General features: G+C 42.1%; 1 protein-coding gene across 1 annotated transcript in view; it reads left to right on the top strand.

The window, feature by feature from the left end:
- The first annotated feature begins 174 nt into the window (after nt 1–174).
- The window catches only part of DNMBP (dynamin binding protein), a 95,649-nt gene continuing 77,202 nt past the window's right edge, over nt 175–18,621 (top strand). The window contains exon 1 of the mRNA XM_008144174.3: nt 175–245. The gene's annotated coding sequence lies outside the window, so the exon portion shown is untranslated. The remainder of the gene's footprint in view (nt 246–18,621) is intronic.

Here is an 18,621-nt window from a genome sequence, read left to right as displayed (position 1 = left end):
CGGAGCACCGCCCCCTGACGTCACCGGTGGGCGGGGCCTGGAGGTGGGCCCGGGCGAAGTGTGTTGCCTCGGGCCCCACGAGGCGGAAGCCTGGGCGGGGGGCGGGGGCGGAGGCGGGGCGGCCGCTCTGAGTCACATTGGATGACCCGCCCGCCGCTTCCAGGGGCGGAGGTGACAGCGGCCCGGGACGGGCGGCCGCAATAGCCGGCGGCACCACCGCGGGATCGCCGACCGGCGGAGAGCAGGTCAGGGGCCGGGCGGGGCTGGGCGGGAAGCCCTGGTCCTTGTCTGGGGGCCGCGGGCACCGGGCACCCGCGCCCCGAGGGACTGCCGCGCCGCGCGGCCCGGCCTGCGCCGCCCGCCCCTTCCCCGCGGCGGCCGCTGCCGGGGCCAGCGCACCCTTGGGCGGTGGGGCTCCGGGCCCTCCTGGGCGCCCTCAGGTCCGCGATCGGCTCGGGCCCCGTGAGGTCCCGGGGAGCTGGAGGGGCTGGGTGGCCTGCAGCGAGGGGGATGCGGACGTGGGCTTTCTAAATGGTGTCTAGCCCGCCCAGCGCTCCTTTCCCCGCACCGCCCTGCCTCTCCGGCGGTGAGGCGGAATTTGAAAGCTGGAAAAGAATCCAGCCTTCGCCCAGCCTCCTTACTTTACAGATGGAGGCATGCTTCTGGCATGCCCGGAGTCACATCCAGTCCGTATGGGAGTTAACGCATCTGGGTCAGGGAGGCTGGGAGGGGTGATTTCTAAAGCAAGAGGAAGACCTGTTGGGCTAGAGATGCTAGTTCGATCTATCGTGGGAGGGTTTGCAGTTACCAGCAGACACCTGCGTGCCTGCCACAGGCACTGATGTCCACCAGGCATCAGTTTCTCAAAGCACATGACCCTGAAAAGGGTGACGAGGCTGGCAGCTGAATGAACAAATACTGGGGTTGCGAACCGGCTAGGTCTACTGCAAATTAGGCGCTGTGGAGAACCCTTGGGGTATAGGGTTAAATTTTAAATGCAAGGGAGACCCACTCCACTTTAAAAGCAATCTCATGATCTTTGATATGCAATAATGTAGGATGCATTAATCTGTAATGCTGGTCACTTGTCTTTCGGTGTGTTTTACAGTAAGAAGGGCATTGTGTATTGAAACTTTTCTTTTCGTGATTGTATATGGCAAGCCATGGGCAGCACTAATATTTAGAGTTGGAGCATACTTTAGCTGTAACTGTTAGCGTAGCTGAGTTACAGGGGAGAGTAGGACTGATTAATCCATAACTGTGTTTTGCAAGACTGAAGTACCTGTCAGCATACAGGCATGATTTCTCTGAGTTAGTGCTGTGTTTATTACCGTCAACATTAATAGACGCCATGTGGTGGGCAAGTTAATCTCCTAGTACCCATTTTTCTCTAAATTTTTGAATTAAAGCATCTCTAAGCCCCCCCCTTCCATCTCTAACGCTCCCGGGTTTTACGTGTTAATTTGAAACTTGTCCCTCATTGTGACAACAAAAAGTTTCAAGAAAACAGGTTTATTATTTTTCTCAACCCTCCCAGTTACTTCATCAGTGTTGGGCTGACATACGCGGAAAGTGATTTTTCCAATTACAGATCCTGCAGTGTTACATTTACTTAAACCCGGAGGCGAGAACGGAGTGCTTGTGTGTGGTAGAGGACAGCCGAAGTCTGACCTGAGCGTGGGGCCTGTGCGTGCGCAGGTATCCTCTGCAGCAGGATGAGAACGTTCTGCCTCAGAAAATGTGATAAGATGCCTTTTCCACCGTGTTCACATTATGTGTATTTTCCGCTGAGCTGTAACAGTAATCTTTGTGGACAGTCTGTCCACATATGTACCCGTTACTGACTTTGTCTTGCAGCTCCAAAGCCCAGCCTTCCCTGCCTGCTGTTTCTTCTTCTCTGGCTCCTTCCTCTGAGTCCCCCTCTCCCCTGCAGAGACCCTTGTCCCTTTCCTTTCACCCACATGGCAGTATTCACAGCCCCCTTCAAGCACTGATTGAGTGACATTACGTTTTCTCCACGCGAAGGATGGAAGTCGCCATTCTTGAGTCACCACTTAAGATGCCCTAAAAGCGAATGGTGGTTGCTCATTTTTAGAAGAGTGCAGGGCACCAGGAGGCTCTGGTTCAGGTAGGCAGTGTTTAGATTTTTATCTTCCCTCTGCCAGGAACAGTTATTCATTTCTGCCTCAGAGGGAAATCCTTTCTGCAGAAGGCGCAGTGAATCTTCAAAGTCCTTATTACTCTCAACCTTCCCAGGGACTTTATCTGTTCTGGGCTAAAATAATCGAAAAGCGATTTTTAAAAAAAAATTACAGATACTTCCGTGTTAAATTTTTTATGGAAACTTTAAAAAAATGATAAACACAATTAAAACAGAATGCAAATGAAGGCTTGCATACCTATTGTCAAGTATAAGGCTTGAGTTATTTTTTAGGTTTATTATTCTGTCATTTCCTGAAGTCATTTAATTACTGACAACACAGCATTATCACAAGATTATCTGCTCTGAAATTTTCAAGTGTGCTTGGTCTTCAGCTAAAGCATCCTTAAAATTCATTCAGAATACTTTCAAAAAGTTTCACATCAATTAATATTAAATATTTTTATTATTATTCTTAGCTCAGGAAGACATTTGAATAGACTAATTTTCAAGATTGGATAACTTAGTCTTGTTAATCAGCAGTTAATTATGAGATAATTAACTCTCTCCCCTGGAAAGGTAAAAAGGTCTAAAATTGCAGCCATAAAATCAGATTATACAACAGCTCTATAATGAAAGAGCCAGTAAATAAACCAAGGTCTTAACTTTTGGTTGTATGCTTTATCCTCGCTGCTGTAACAGTCGGCCATAGGAGGAGGTAAAATAGACAGAGGGTAATGAAAGTGTATTATTTCACTTTTAGATTTGTAGGGTTTTCTAACATGAAGGATATGGCCAAGAACCCAGGCAGCACAGTGGGGCATACAGGGCACGTGCCAGGAAGTTCGAAGGCATGGGTTTTGCTCCTGATTTGTTCATTCATTCACCGAATAGTCACCGAGCACCTGTATGTGCCAGGCAGTGTTCTAGGTGCGAGGGATACAGCTGTGAATGAAACAGACAAAGCCCTGCCCTCATGCAATAGACATTCTAGTGGAGTGGAGGCAGACTGTAAACAACTATGTGAGCAGATAGAAGGTCACATAATTACTAGTGTAACAGAGAACTTTAAAGAGGTCTAAGTGCGAAAGGGTGTGTGTGGCGGGGGGGGGGGCAGGGTTACTTTTTATACAAAGAGGTTAGAGAAGGCCTCTACTGAGATCATTTTTGATCTATGACGTGAAGGTAAACCAGGGAGAGAGCAGGGGGCAGAGGGATGAGCAGGTTCCAGGCTCCGGATGCAGGCGCCCGTTTGGCACGTGTGAGACACTGCGAGGTTATGGAGGCCAGGCAGTGTCCGTGTGGGTGAGGGGTGAGTGGCAGCAGAGGAGAGGCGGTGGGAGTGGGAAGGGGCACGTCACTGTAGGCCGTTGAAGGACTTTGGCTTTTACTCTGAGTGAGGGGGAAGCAAGCCATTAGAGGGTTCTGAACAAAGGCGCTCAGGATGACTTAAGTTTTAACAGGATCACTCCAGCTGCTGGGCAAGAATGGACAGAAGGGGGTCAAGGGACTACCCTTTCATACTAGCTGTGTGACCCTGAACCAGACTCCATTTTTATGGTTCTTAGTAGTATGGAACATTTCCACGGGGAGCCAGAGGATTGTATGCGAAGAGGTTCTAAAATTAAAGAGCTTCAAATGACCTGACAACGTGACGCCTGACACACCTGCAGCTGAATCACTGCAAACCGAGAGGTAATCAGGTCTTTCCAGTCAGGTTGTCAGGTCATGAGAACAAAAAGCACTCTTTCGTGAATATTCTCTGCTGATCCCGTTAGCACCCTGCTGATCCCTGAATTTTCCCTTCCTGCTTGAAAAAGGATGAAAAGCTGTTACTCATCAACAGAGCTGGCAACCAGAGTAGCTTTTGTTGTTGGGAAAGTTGGAAACTTTGGGGAAGGAAACAATTCTAATTTTCTGTTTATCATCGGTCCTTTGAATTGTTTTTTAACATGCAAGGAGTCCAAAAGATTTCTTTTGTTTTTAATTCATCTTAACCTCTTCCCATGCTTAACCTTGTGCTTCATAGATACTTATTCTAATGAATTTAATGTGGGGTTTTATTTGTGTGTGTATAGGATCCTGCAAAGTGGGGATATTTGTTTTCTAAATGTGTATCTTACTTTCTAATGCTCTGTTTTATTTTGCTTTTTTTTTCTCTAAGACTGTTTATAAGATCCATCCATGTTTCTATGAGTACATCTAATTCTTTGTTTCTGAATGCTCCCTGCTGTGTATCTGCTCTCTTGGTGATAGATACTCAGATTGTCCCTGCTCTCCAACATCAAAAATGTTGCTGCAGTGAGCATCCTCATAACGCTGTATAATTTATCTGTGGGATGTACACTTAGAAGGGAGTTGCTGGATTATAGGTTGGCATGTACAGAATTTGAGTAAATAGTGCCAGATTTCTCTCCACAAGCGTTGCACCAGTCTTTCTCCCACCAGAAGAGTTCGAGGGCTCCTTATCATCATGTCCCACCAACACTCAGCTCTATCCAGCTCTTTACCTTGTCTAATCTCATAGGTGCAAAGTGCTATCTTGTCCTTTTGAGTTGTATTTTTTTTCATTACTAATGATTTTAAGGATCTCTTATGCATTTAGATATAGCTGCTTCTTGTATCTTCGCTCATTTTCTATTGGAGTTGCTATCTGTGTTGTTGCCTTAGACTTGTAGAAGTAATTTTTAAAAATATATATATTTTATTGATTTTTTACAGAGGGGAAGAGAGAGGGATAGAGAGTTAGAAACATCGATGAGAGAGAAACATCAATCAGCTGCCTCTTGCACACCCCCTACTGGGGATGTGCCCACAACCAAGGTACATACCCTTGACCAGAATCGAACCTGGGACCCTTGAGTCTGCAGGCCGACGCTCTATCCACTGAGCCAAACCGGTTTCGGCTGTAGAAGTAATTTTATAGTATAGATCAGTGGTCGGCAAACTCATTAGTCAACAGAGCCAAATATCAACAGTACAACGATTGAAATTTCTTTTGAGAGCCAAATTTTTTAAACTTAAACTTCTTCTAACGCCACTTCTTCAAAATGGACTCGCCCAGGCCGTGGTATTTTGTGGAAGAGCCACACTCAAGAGGCCAAAGAGCTGCATGTGGCTCGAGAGCTGCAGTTTGCTGACCACGGGTATAGATAATCACTCTGTCACATATAGACTTTGCAGATATCTTCTCATTGGTCACCTATTAATTTTGCCTTTGTTATGCTTTGATCAAGAAAAATTTCTTAATTTTGATATCATCATATAAATAAATTCTTTGACTGTTTTATGCTTGTCGACTTTTGTTTAAGAAGCCCTTCCCAACCCCTAGGTGACAGCTATATCTTTAATTCATCTAGAGCCCACCTTGCATGTGGTGTTAGATAGTGATCCAGCCTCTAGTTAATGAATCTTTCCTCCCCGCCCCCAATAACATCTCCAAAAAGTCCACGCTTTCCTGCATTGAATTGTGGTACCCTCTTTCTCATATGGTGTCCATGGATATACTGGTCTGTCTCTAGGGCTCTGTTCTGTTCCATGAATCTGTCAGGTTTTGCTCCATATTTTTTATTGTTCTGTTTTTATTACAGTGATTTAGTAATATGTCCTCATGACTAGCACAGCAAGTGCCCTGTTTCATATTTAAGTTTACTTAGCTCTTCTGGAATAAATGATTTGTTTCATATAATTATTTTCCAATATAACATTTGGAATAAGTTTATCAGGTTCTTCCAAAATTATATTTTTGAGGATTTTTTTGGGGGGGGAATTACATTGAATTTATAAATTATTTAAGAGAGGCTTGACGTCTTTCTGATATTAACATATTTCCTCCAAGAGCATGTAATGTGTGTCTCTCTTTTTTTAGGTCAACTTTTAAAAATAATTTTTGTTTTATTTGGAAAAGACTTAAAACTAACAGAAGAGTTCTAAGATTAGTACAAAGAGCTTCTGTATATTCCTCATCTAGACTCGCCAATGTTAGCATTTTGCCATATTTGCTTTATTACTCCCTTTCCACATTTCTATGCTTTTTTTTTTTCTTGACCCATTTGAGTTAGTTGCAGACATGGTCCTTTATCCCTAAATACTTTATCAGCTCATTTTTAAGTTCTTTACTAGAACTTTAAGGTTTTCACTATAAAGGTCTAGAAGGATATTCTTGGTTAAGTTAATTTCTAAACAATTCATAATTTTGTTGCCATTTTGAATCATGTCTCAGAGGGTGCATGCCAAAATCCTAAGCCTATGCGAAGGTTAAGTTTCAAGCAAAAGAATTAATAAGTCTTCAGTATTTCTGAACCTTATATATAAGTTTATGGTAAACATCTCATGATTCCAGTATAAGTTTATTTCACCACTAAATCAGCTTTTCTTCCAGCTGTTAAGAGTCAAAATTTAAATAGCTGGTGTGAAGAATGAGAGAGAGAGAGCCATATTCAGCATCATAACTATAGTCGTCAGCATGATTTAAATATAAGATATGCAAGATTATAGTTTTCTTCCTCTGTGGATCAGTCTCTATTCTAGGTATAAATCTAACCTAAGTATATTTCACAAAATATTGAATAGTTCAACAGGTAGTTCTTCAGCAATCATAACTGTTAGGGTGTTGAGCAATTGATTCTCATAGCCATCTTTTGGTCATCTCTCAAGTATCTCTATATGGTTGGGTTGTTTTTTTCCTAATTGTGAAAATTATACATTTTCATTATAGAAATTTGCAAAATATAGAGAAGCAAATCTTTACTCTTGCCTTTTAGCACCAATCTCCATTTAAACATTGTTTTTGTTTCTCTCTCTCTCTCTGATCCCTGTGTGTGTGTGTGTGTGTGTGTGTGTGTGTGCGTGCGTGTGTGTGTGTGCTGGGAGGACATGTTTGTGGAAGGGGAGAATGCACTTAAAATTGGGTTACATAATTTGTATCACCCCTCCTTTTTCAGGGTTAGGCCATCAACTCTTGTTTGTCTTGCTTTGAGTGTGGAAAAACACACACAAAACAATAAGAAGATAGCATTAGTTTATAGGAGTTGGGCAATAGCTTGCTAATTACTTGGCTGTTCCCAACAGGCTAGGCCTGAGGGAGCCACTGTGCATAAAGGCTCCAGACTCATCGTGACAGCATGGACCAGTCATGACATAAATGCCAACAAACCACAGACTATGGTAGGGGAGGAGATGGGAGGAGAAATCTATTTGGTATCACTTTGCTTCAGTTCAGTTAGTGCCTTCCTTCTTTAGACCACATTTGCTTTCATTTTTCAGAAAAAGAGTATGAAGAAAAGAGTTGAATTTATTTATTTATTTTTTTACTCTGAAATAAACCCAACAATTGTCTTGTTTCCCCGATCACTTTGCTAGTGTGATGAGTGGTGAGGGAGAGGGGTGATAGAGGACAGTGACAGAATTCCAAAGTTAATAATTCCATCAGCTGGTAGATTCAATATCAACCTGCCCTCCCCTCTGTACTCTCCACCCCTCACCTCGTTAGGTTTCATTCATTTTGCAGGAACACCTGTCAATTTCCAAAACGCACTTGTCTGCCCGCCCCTCCGCTCAACAGAAAAATTCTTCAGGGGCAGGAATCTTTATTTTATTCCCTGATGGCTCTTAAGCACCATGAGCTGTGCCTAGCACATAGTGTGCCCTCCACAAATGGATCCATAAAACAGATCAACCATTAAAGAGGCAGCACTATGATACAGAGAAGGGAAATCTAAGGGAAGGGTTGGAAAGAAAGTTCTCGTAGCCGCCTTGAAATACATGGGTTCAATAAGCTAAGTAGAATCCTCATTTCCACACTGACCTTGTAAGCATAACTGTCAACCCAGCCACAGGCCTCATTTCTCTACATCTGTTTTAGCCGCTCAGTCTATGGTTTCTGAAAGTGGTGTGCGAGTGTATGTTGCTGACAAGCACGTGGTGGGAGTAGGGCCCAGGAGAATAATCGGTGCTGACGTTTTGGCCATGGGTTCTAGGCCCAGCACACACTGCATTGTTCTGATGAGGTGATTCTCTTAGGATAAATGATGTGCCCCATCAGCAGAAAAAGTCGCAATGGATGTGCCGAGTTGTGCTGAACTCCCTAGCCTCACGCCCCATGTCCTCCCCCTTTCTAGATTATTCTTTCCTCCCATTCCCAGCAGTGCAGAAACCTTTTGACTTTTCTGTCATTTCTGGATCTGGTTCAGGATTGTCATGACGAACAGTCATGCCATGTGTACCCGGTCACTTTATTACAAAGCAAGGCCTCAAGTCATCCATTGCACTGTACAGGGCGCTAAAAAAAATAAGGCTGCCACAAATACACCATAATGCTATCCCGTGTAGACTATTATTGGATTGCTTTAATTTCTTACTCTATGGCTGGACACTTGTTACCCAACAGTTCCCCCAGCAAATCTTAAACTCTGCTGCCTGGCCCTTAACTCTGATCCAAATCTACCATATATTCAAATTTACTTCCCTGTCTTCACTTTTTACACTAATGAGGTGGATCTCTTTTTCTTTCCTACAACAATAATGATAGCAATAAGAATATTATGAATTATAATTATGAGTATTTCTTTTTTCCATTTTACTGGGTTTCATTCAAAAATTGATAAAAAATAATAAGACAAATATCCATGTACCCAACACTCAACTTAAGATCTGTAAAACTGAGTTGGTTTCTCTAATCTACTCCCATTCCCCTTTTGTAGACTCTGGTTCTAATGACTTAAAAAAAAAAAAAAAAGATTCCCTTTTATTTACATACGACAACAATACCATGATTGTCACCAAAAAAAAGGGAGCAGTCATTAATGTAATCAAGAATCTAGTTAATGTTCAAAATTTCCCCATTCATCTCAATTTTTTAAAAACAATTTAATTGTTTGAATTGGGATCCAAGAAACGTGCACACCTTGCATTTAGTTCATGTGTTTCTTCAGTAGCTTTTAATTGATAAGTTCCCTTTCCTTCCTTTTTAATTTGAATGTTTTGATTACAAAACATTTGTTGAAGAAACTGGGCTTTTGTTCCCACATTCTGGAATTTTTACATTGGCTTTTGACAAAGCTTTATTGACATATGGTGAGTTAACTGTCGATCATTATAGGAGGTTCCAAGTTATTCGGCTTCCATAAATAGAAAGGATGTGCTGACCCACATAGCTTGGTCTGGCTCAGAGATCATTGCTGAGGAGTCTTCCAGAATGTCCTAGGTGTTAGGCATGAGATCAACGGCAGACCATCTCTATTTACAAACATTTTGCCTCTGGAGAAATTTTATAACTTTTATTTGGCAAGGCATTCTTTATTCCCTGGTGTTAGGGCAGAGAGTTGAGGAGTGAGTGGGTAGTCTGGTTTTCTTCTGTTAGACAGCGTTTGTTGCTTTAAGGATTGCAGGGCTCAGGGCCAGAACCTCCTTGGGATATTATTGTCTTACAGTTAGATCTGCTTATCAGGAAACAGAATCCCTGGAGGGCCAGGTAAGAGGAGAATGAGTTTACATTAAAACCAGACTTTTGTTAGTGCTTGTTGGGGTCCTGTATAATTCAGCAGCTAGCTGGACTGTGGAGCATAATACTAATACATATGTTTTTTAAACCCATAATTTGTATTAACTGTTCTTTTTGCTGCCTCTATGTATATGTTGTTCAGTCATTATAATATTTGGACCACTGTAGACATGAAGAGAATCAGTTTTATTTTATTTATTTATTTATTTATTTTAAAATATATTTTATTGATTTTTACAGAGAGGAAAGGAGAGGGATAGAGAGTTAGAAACATCGATCAGCTGCCTCCTGCACACCCCTACTGGGGATGTGCCCACAACCAAGGTACATGCCCTTGACCTGGAATCGAACCTGGGACCCTTCAGTCCGCAGTCCGACGCTCTATCCACTGAGCCAAACCGGTTAGGGCTTGCTTTTTTTTTTTTTAGTCTTGTTGCCTTGACCTGTTAGTCAAATATGATAGTTCTGCAGGGTAGTGACTCAATATTAAAGTAAAAAGAAAAAGAAATTGTTGAAGTGTGAACCTATGCTTGGATTTACTTATTTAGTGATTTACAAATTAAAATATTATTATTGTTCACAATAAAAGTATTAACCAGAGGTGATTTGCTGGTATATTATTCTTCCTTGCAGTGATCCATTAATAATAAAAATAGGCACTTCTTATTCATACCCAATCACAGGTAGCAACAACACACACATGAGATAATATGTTTGAAAAGAGATCTGTAGATATAATTGTGTTGTATTATAAAGCTGTGCCCGCAGAGAACGCCCAGGGTTTGGGGGAGGCTAGAGCTTCAGGAGTGTGGTAGGTGGAGAGTGTTCAGGAATGAGGCAGGGACCAGGTCATGATGAGCTTTGCATGGTCTGCAAAGGTTATGAGACTTTGTATGTAAAAAGGGATCCTAGTTGCAGCGTGGAGCAGAGGGAGATGAGACTGGTAGGTAACTTACCACTTAGGAAGCTATCACAGTAGTCCCAAAGAAAAGATGGCTAGAGTCTTAAGTAGAACACTGCCAATCTCAAATTTGTAATTTTCAAGCCCCAAAGAACAATTTTTAAAAGACCAGTGCACTGAAGGGATATGACAGTAGTGCCACTAGTTTTCCCAGAAGTACGGGATAATTTTTTTTAGAAGAGTACATCAGTTAATTTCGTATCCCTCTTCTATCCCTGGAATGCATTTGGCAAAGGTTTTCTTGGACCCGAACGCCAGGATCCCATTGGTAAACGGCTGCCAAATCCTTGTGGGTCCACTGTGAATGCGCAGCTCACTCAGGGCTTTGAGTAGAGGGGGATGTCAATTGCTTTGTCCTTGTGTCCAGTAACCACACAATTACTTGACTCCCCCTTCTTCTCAAGAAGACAATGGCGGTTTTGAGCAGCTCGCCCCGCCCAGAAGTTGCTGCCTCATCTGTACTATTTTATGTTATAATCAGTCTGGGTGATGATGACAGTCTTCCTCCTCCTCCTCCCTGTCCTCCTCCTCCTCCTCCTCCTCTTACATTGTCATCAGACCTTTCTCGTAACCAACCTTTACTGAGTGCTTACTGTTTGCCAGGAACTGTATTAAATGTTTCACTGACATTATCTAATTTAATCCTCATAACTGCCCATGAAGTAAATTACTATCATTTTCTTCGGTTTACAGATGAAGAAAAGAAGGTTCAGAGGGTTTAAGTAACTTGCCCAAGGTCACTTAGCTTGAGAAAAGGCAGACAGCAACTGTACCTAATTCTCTCTGACTTTAGAGTCTGAGCTCTTAACTCTTATGAATATAGTTATTACTTAGTATAACTTAATAGCAAATATGATTTCTCTTTTTAAGTTTGCCCTTTATGTATTCCGGCTCAGTGAAAGTCCATGTAATCAAACACTGTTCTATCTTCCCCCTATGCCCAGCTTATAGCCAGTACAAAACACAAGTGTAGAACATTTTTAAAAACATGAAGTATAGAAAAACTTCACGGGGGGGGGGGGCAGGGGGGGGAAATAGAATAGATAAGCTATTTAGATTTCTAGTTTTTTTCCAAGGCAATATATTTATGTATACCTTCACTGTTTTGCTTGAAGTATAGCAATTTCTGAAACAGATAGTCATTTAAAAAATTTGATATAATTCCAATAACATAAAAGTTACCCTTTTAAAGTATATGATTGAGGGGTTTTTTAATATATTCACAAAGTTGTGCAACCATCACCACTGATTCTAGAACATTTGCATTCCCCTGAAAGGAAACCCATACTCATTAGCAGTCATTTCCCCTTTCCCCATCCTGAGATGTTCATTTTCAAACCTATTATATACCAAAACCCATCTCAAAGCTATGAAAAATATTTTGAGACTATCTATCCACAATCCCCCTCTCTTTAATACAACACCTGTGAATAGTTTAGTATGGGTAAGGTACTGTTCTTTTTTTTTTTTTTTTAATTCCAAACCAGGGATATTTTTTCATTGATTTCTTTCAGAGAGAGTGGAAAGGAGGGAGGAAGGCGGAGAGAGAGATTGGTTGCCTCACACATGAGCCCCGACCTTGCAACCTAGGTATGTGCCCTTGATGGGGATTCTAACCTGAGACCACTTGGTGAGTAGGCCGAGGCTCTAACCACACTAGTCAGGGGGGGTGTAAGGTATTATTCTAAGTGCTTTACAAGTATTTACTCACTTAAATTTTACTATGACCCAATGAGGCAGGTTCTGTTATTAAACCTATTTCACAAATGAGGAAATGAAGGTGTAGAGAAGTTAAATAAGTTGCCTCAAATCATTTAACTCTAATAAGGGATGGAGCTAGCATATAAATCGGAGCAGTCTGGCTTTGTAATGTGTGCTCTGAATTATTACGTACTAGAGGCCCAGTGCACGAAATTCCTGCACAGGTGCAGTCCCTAGGCCTGGCTGGTGATCGAAGCGTGAGCATCTGGTGTGGAAGGGCAGGTCCCAGCTGACCTCTGGGCCCTGGGCAGCACCTGGGCTCTCGGGCCCCCACACGCCCCTCTCCACCTGCATCATCGGGTCCCTGTCCGGCTCCCTCAGCACCTGGAAGCCAGGAGGCGGCCCCGCTTCCTGCTGCCACCGCTGGTCACTGTCTGTGGGGGCGATCGGGCCCTGCTTGCACCTGCCTTGGCCTGGTGCCGCCTGCTCACCTGCTTACCTGCTCCACCAACCCTCTGCGGTCCTGCTCTCATTAGGGCCCACTGGGGCCAGCAGCTCCTCCAGCGCCGCATTGCTAATGCCCGCCATGTTCCGCGCCGCCCCCTGGTCATAGCGAGCGGTCGAACTCTGTCAAACTCCTGGTTGAGGGGACAATTTCCATATTAGGCTTTTATTATATAGGATGTTTTAAGCTGATCATATTCATATTTCAGAATGGTATGAGGGCCTTCAAAACATGCCAAATGAAAGTAGCCAGTCACAAAAGACCCACATAGTGTACGATTTCATTTATATGAAATGTCCTGAAATGGCAGATATATAGAGACAGAAAGTAGATTAGTGGTTGCCTAGGCCTGGAGGTGGGTAGGGGACTACTGGAGGAAATAGGAGCCGCCTGCTAATGGAAATGGAGTTTATTTGCAAGATGATCAACATGTTCTAAAATGGACAGTGCTGGCCCTAGCTGGTTTGGCTCAGTGGATGGAGCATCGGCCTGTGGACTGAAGGGTCCCAGGTTCAGTTCTGGTCAAGGGCATATGCCCAGATTGTGGGCTTGATCCCCAGGTGGGGGGGTGCAGGAGGCAGCCTATCAATGATTCTCTCTCATCATTGATGTTTCTATCTCTCCCTCTCCTTCCTCTCTGAAATCAATAAGAATATATTTTTAAAAATAGAATAAAATTGATAGTGCTGAAGGTTGTGAATATACTAAAACCCTATGATTTGTACACTTTAAATGAATTGTATAATATGTGAATTATAACTCAAGAAACCTGTTTTTAAAATATGAAGAGAAACCATCAGAATGATATTTTTCAGACTACCTTTATCTTCACCTGAAAAAAAAATTAGATGTGTATACATCCATCTAAACACACTTTTTTTTTTTTCTTCTCCTTTTTATTTAGGGGGCTCAGCCACTTGCAAGCAGTTCTGATTCTAACCATTATACTTTCCTACTCAAACATTTTGGGTGCTTCCAAATGCCTAAAAATCAAAGCCCAACATTCCTCACCTGGAAGTTAGGCCTATGAGACCCTAAACAGCTCTGTGGGAAAGAGTAGCATGATCACTGGGAATGTGAATACATATTTTTATATATAACTTAAAGTAGTTCAGTGAGTTAAATCATTCGTTCTGCAAATGTTTATAGAGGACCTTCTATGTACCAGGCAGTGCGTTAGGTCCTTGATATACATCAGTGAATAAACTAGGCAAAAAAAATCCCTGCCCTGTAGGGCATACAGGGGATAAGGACTAATCTTACAGGCTTCATAGAGGAAGTATCATTTGAATTGGATCTTAACAGATAATAGAAGTTTATCCAGATGATGACTTATGTGTATATTTTAAAGGTTTTTTTTTTTTTAAATTGATTTTTAGAAAGAGAGAAAGGGAAAGAGAAAGAGAGAAACATTGATGTGAGAGGGGGACATGGATCGGCTGCCTCCTGTAGGAGACAGAGTCTGCAACCTGGGCATGTGCCCTGACCAGAATCAAACCAGCAACCATTGGGTGCACAGGGTGATGCCCAACCAACTGAGCCACACTAGCCAGGGAGACTTACTAGTATGTGTATTTGATGGAAGAGTGAGGTGTTCGGCTATTCCAGTCAAAACATCCAACATCTATATTGCTCTCTCTCTCTCTTTTTCTCCTTTTGGTTGTAAACAAATAACTACAAAATCTCAATGGCTTATCACAACAATCATTTTCGTTCATTTTTATAGGTCTGAAGAACAGCTGCAGTTTGGTTGCTCTAGTCTGGGCCAGGCAGAACTTCATAGCCTTTCCCCCTTGCCTTCAGACTGGGGGCGCAGACTGAAGGGGCAGTGGCTTCCCAAGGCATGCCCTTCTTGTGATCGGTTATAGGAACACAGGGGACAGGCTAAACCATCAAATGTGGTGTAAAGCTCCTGCTCATGTCATCTCCACTGACACTTCATTTCTCAAGTCACATGGCCAAGTCCAACCAAAGCGTTTCAGGGAAGTTCACTCTGCCCACAGTGGAAGGCACTACACAATTACATGGCAAAGGGTATAGGTACATAATTATCTTATAAGAAGATGAAGATTTTGAGTAGCAATTTGATCTACAGAGTGTATATATGTATATTTTTAAAATATACTTTATTGATTTTTTTACAGAGAGGAAGGGAGAGGGATAGAGAGTTAGAAACATCGATGAGAGAGAAACATCAATCAGCTGCCTCCTGCACACCCCCTACTGGGGATGTGCCCGCAACCAAGGTACATGCCCTTGACCGGAATCGAACCTGGGACCTTTCAGTCCGCAGGCTGACGCTCTATCCACTGAGCCAAACCGGTTTTGGCTACAGAGTGTATATTATAAGCACAAGAAGTAGCTGAACCTCACAGGAACACGGATGTGGAATGGACATGGGTATAGGAATGATTAAAAATTGTCAGGGGATGTCAAAGATGTTAGACGACAGGGGAAAATTTGTGAATTATGGTGATTTACTGATTCTTGGCTTATTTTAATTCAAAATTGAAGTCCCCCTAGCAAGACTAAGAAAAAAGGAGAGAAAATACAAATTTCCATATATATTATTCTAGGTCATACAGATACTAAAGGGTTAATAAAGGATTATTGTGAACAACTTTATGTGAGCAAGTTTAAGCTGGGGTTAAATGGACAAGTTCCTTGAAAAATACAACTTATCAAAACTGAGACAAGAAGAAATGGAAAAGTTGAATGGCCCTCTTACCTGATATCCACATAGATTTATTGTCTTTACACCATACTGTTGCCCCTTCTCTTCTGTCAGAGATTTTTTTTTTTAATATCAGGTGAACCACTCTGTTGTTGAATTTAGGTTTGGACATCCTGATTTAGGACTTAAAATTCTTCTCATGACACTATCCAAGGAATCTGCCATTCAGTGGGTTTGCTGTGTCTTCACATAACTCTCTGGTTCATTTGAATAGTAACTGGAAGATTCTGTATCTACATTTCCCTTCCACGTTCCTTTTCTAGTTCCTATAAATGACAAGTTTTCGTTTTTGCCATTTGTTTGTATAAAGTTACTGGTCCCTGTTTTCCATAGTGCTTGGATGTTGGTGCTCCTTAAAATGATCTATATCACCCACCCTTTTTCTCAGTTTTTTTGTTGTTGTTCCCTAGTTTTCTGAATTGCTTTCTTGATTCTTCTAAAATACCCAGAATACTTTAATACTGTAAGATAGGCCAAAGTTTAGGGAAACTCGTGTCTTTTTTAATCTTTTTCTTTAGCAGAAAAACTAGTTTGTACTTCAAACAGATAAGGAAAAGAAACAAGATGCCTATCTCGCAGATCTCTGTAACATTTATCCTCAAAGCGTGGAACACTGGGGTTAGTAAGTGTGCTTGGCCTTTTCTGGACGCTGTCCTAAACACTGCCTGTTTCCACATGTTTGCTGAGCTCCTTGCTATAGGCAGCCTCACCCTAAAGTTTCATTTTAATTTCACCTTAATCTGCACTTCTGCAACTGCTATCGTATGTATTATCTGGGCATTTATTACATACACAGCATCGGGGAGCTGTTAATTTTAATGTGCCACTAAGTTTCTTAGCTCAGACATGTCCAATGTATTTACTTATGACTCAGTGATTCTTAAATTTCCTCCCATATTTGAGATTCAAGAAATCTCATTCAAATTTAGGAAATGTGAATCTGAGAGGATACTTAAGTAATTCTTAGGTTGATCCATTTGAAAATGTTTTTTTTTAATGTAAATTTCCTCAAATTTGGTAGGTGTTGGGACCTTCCTCCTCTAGTGCAGTTTTGCCAAGAAACCCACAAAGTTGATGTAGAGATTTATAAGCAAAATTTTTAAAAAGTAGCTTAAAAACATCAGCTTAATGTGGGGGTGGGAGGTGAAGGTGGGATCCTGAAGTTGGTTAAAACAGCTATCCCATAAGAGCTGATCCTGAAACTTCCTTAATTTAAATGTATATGTATTTGGGTGTTTTAGATAAGAGTTGTTCAGCTTAAATCCTGAAAAGGACTGAAGAACCCTTCCATGATTGACAGAAACTCTGATGTATATCTTGTTCTATCTGCTGACATTATTGCCTTCCAACTTGGGATGTTTGAAAGAAGCAAAATATAATATAAATTGTAAGAGAGTTTCTGAGAGCAGATTCCTTTCTTTTCCTTCCCATGTTTCGCTAACCATCCCACCTAAGTCAGAACAGGCTTTCCATTTTTCTTCCAGTCCTACATTCCAAAGCCTGTTTAGCCAAAGCACATGTGAGTCAGCGCTGCTGTCATCGGGAGAGTGAATGAGGAGGCAGAGGAGCCTGAAGGAGGACATGTGGGCCCAGGCCACACTCAGCCTCATGGGGGGAGGAAGGGCACGATCAAGATGGCTTCCACATTTCCTCTTCACCCGTTGCTAGTTCTCTGAGTGATCACCTGTCAGTGACTGCTGACCTTCTGTCCAAAATGAACTCCAGCAACATAAACCAGAGAGGGAAATGCTGTTTTTCTAGCCTTTCCCATTTCCTTCCTGAAACAGATTTAGACTTCATTTTCTGACACCTCTTATCCTTTCACACAAAAGAAAGAGACTGTTCTTTTTTAGCCTTGTATTGCCAACAATAAGAAAACTATGCTGTTGCTTTTGAGTTTAAATAGTCTTATTGCTAAGACTTGTAATTTAAAAACTGAATTCCACCCAGCTGGTGTGCTCAGTGGTTGAGCATCGACCTGTGAACCAGGAAGTCATGGTTGATTCCCAGTCAGGGCACATGCTTGGGTTGCGGGCTCCATGTCCAGTGGGAGGCATGTAAGAGGCAGCCAATCAATGATTATCTCTCATCATTGACGTTTCTATCTCTCTCTCCCGCTCCCTTCTTCTCAGAAATCAATTTAAAATAATTTTTTTAATGGATTTCCATTCCCAAAAGATAATGTTTTCTGGAGATTTTAATTACAAGACATAGAAATTTCCAGTTGCCCATGAACAATATTCCTCTGAAGGAACCAATACTGGGGTCCCCACAAGGAGCACCCTCTCCCCCTGCCCTTCTCAGGTAGGCAGAGATGCGCTATGCTGCTCGGGCGCCCTCTGTAGGAGCAAACAAGGAGAAACCACAGTCTATCGTCTTTCAGTTAGGGAAACCCCTTCAGATACTTTCTTCTGGAAGTCGAGAATTTAGACTTACGCTAGGGATTGGGCAGCATTAGAATGTTTGAAAGAATATAGTAAATTTTCAAAACTCTTGCACTTTTGTGCCCTACTTTTCTACTAGAAAAATAGATTGCTCAGAATTTCAAAATAAGAATTTAAGTCTGGGTCCTATGCACCTAATTCATCAAAAGTGGGGCTAATTTGGGGGTTGGTGGGGTAGAGGCATCAATGTCTTTCTAAATATTTTTAAAGCCTTCAAAATTTATATCTCTAGCTCTTACCGCTCACCTGGATTTAGAATGATAGAGTTAGGGAACTAATTTTGTAGTTTTCTATGTTCTCCCCATGTTTTTCATGCATAGGTCTCATGAATCCTAAAAATCCTTTTAGGCATCTATCCCTCAGGGGCCCAGCAGAATGTAGAAGACACACCAAAATTGGGTAATTTGAGGAGCTCTTACTTACAATGGAATGGGCAGGTTTAGGAAAAATAACAGAGAACCATACTGTACCCCATGGTTAGCAAGAGAGCCACCCCAGGCCTGAGGGGCAGGGAGCTAACTCAACAGAAGGAGCTATTTTGTGGGGTAGCTGTGGCCTTTAGTAGCCAATTTACAGCCCTGCAGGGAGGGAGCCAGGGGAATACATAGCCCAAACTCACTGTCCTCTACCTTCAG

Source organism: Eptesicus fuscus, chromosome 17 (assembly GCF_027574615.1).
Source record: "Eptesicus fuscus isolate TK198812 chromosome 17, DD_ASM_mEF_20220401, whole genome shotgun sequence".
Lineage (NCBI taxonomy): Eukaryota > Metazoa > Chordata > Mammalia > Chiroptera > Vespertilionidae > Eptesicus > Eptesicus fuscus.
This window is presented reverse-complemented; position numbering and strand designations above follow the sequence as displayed.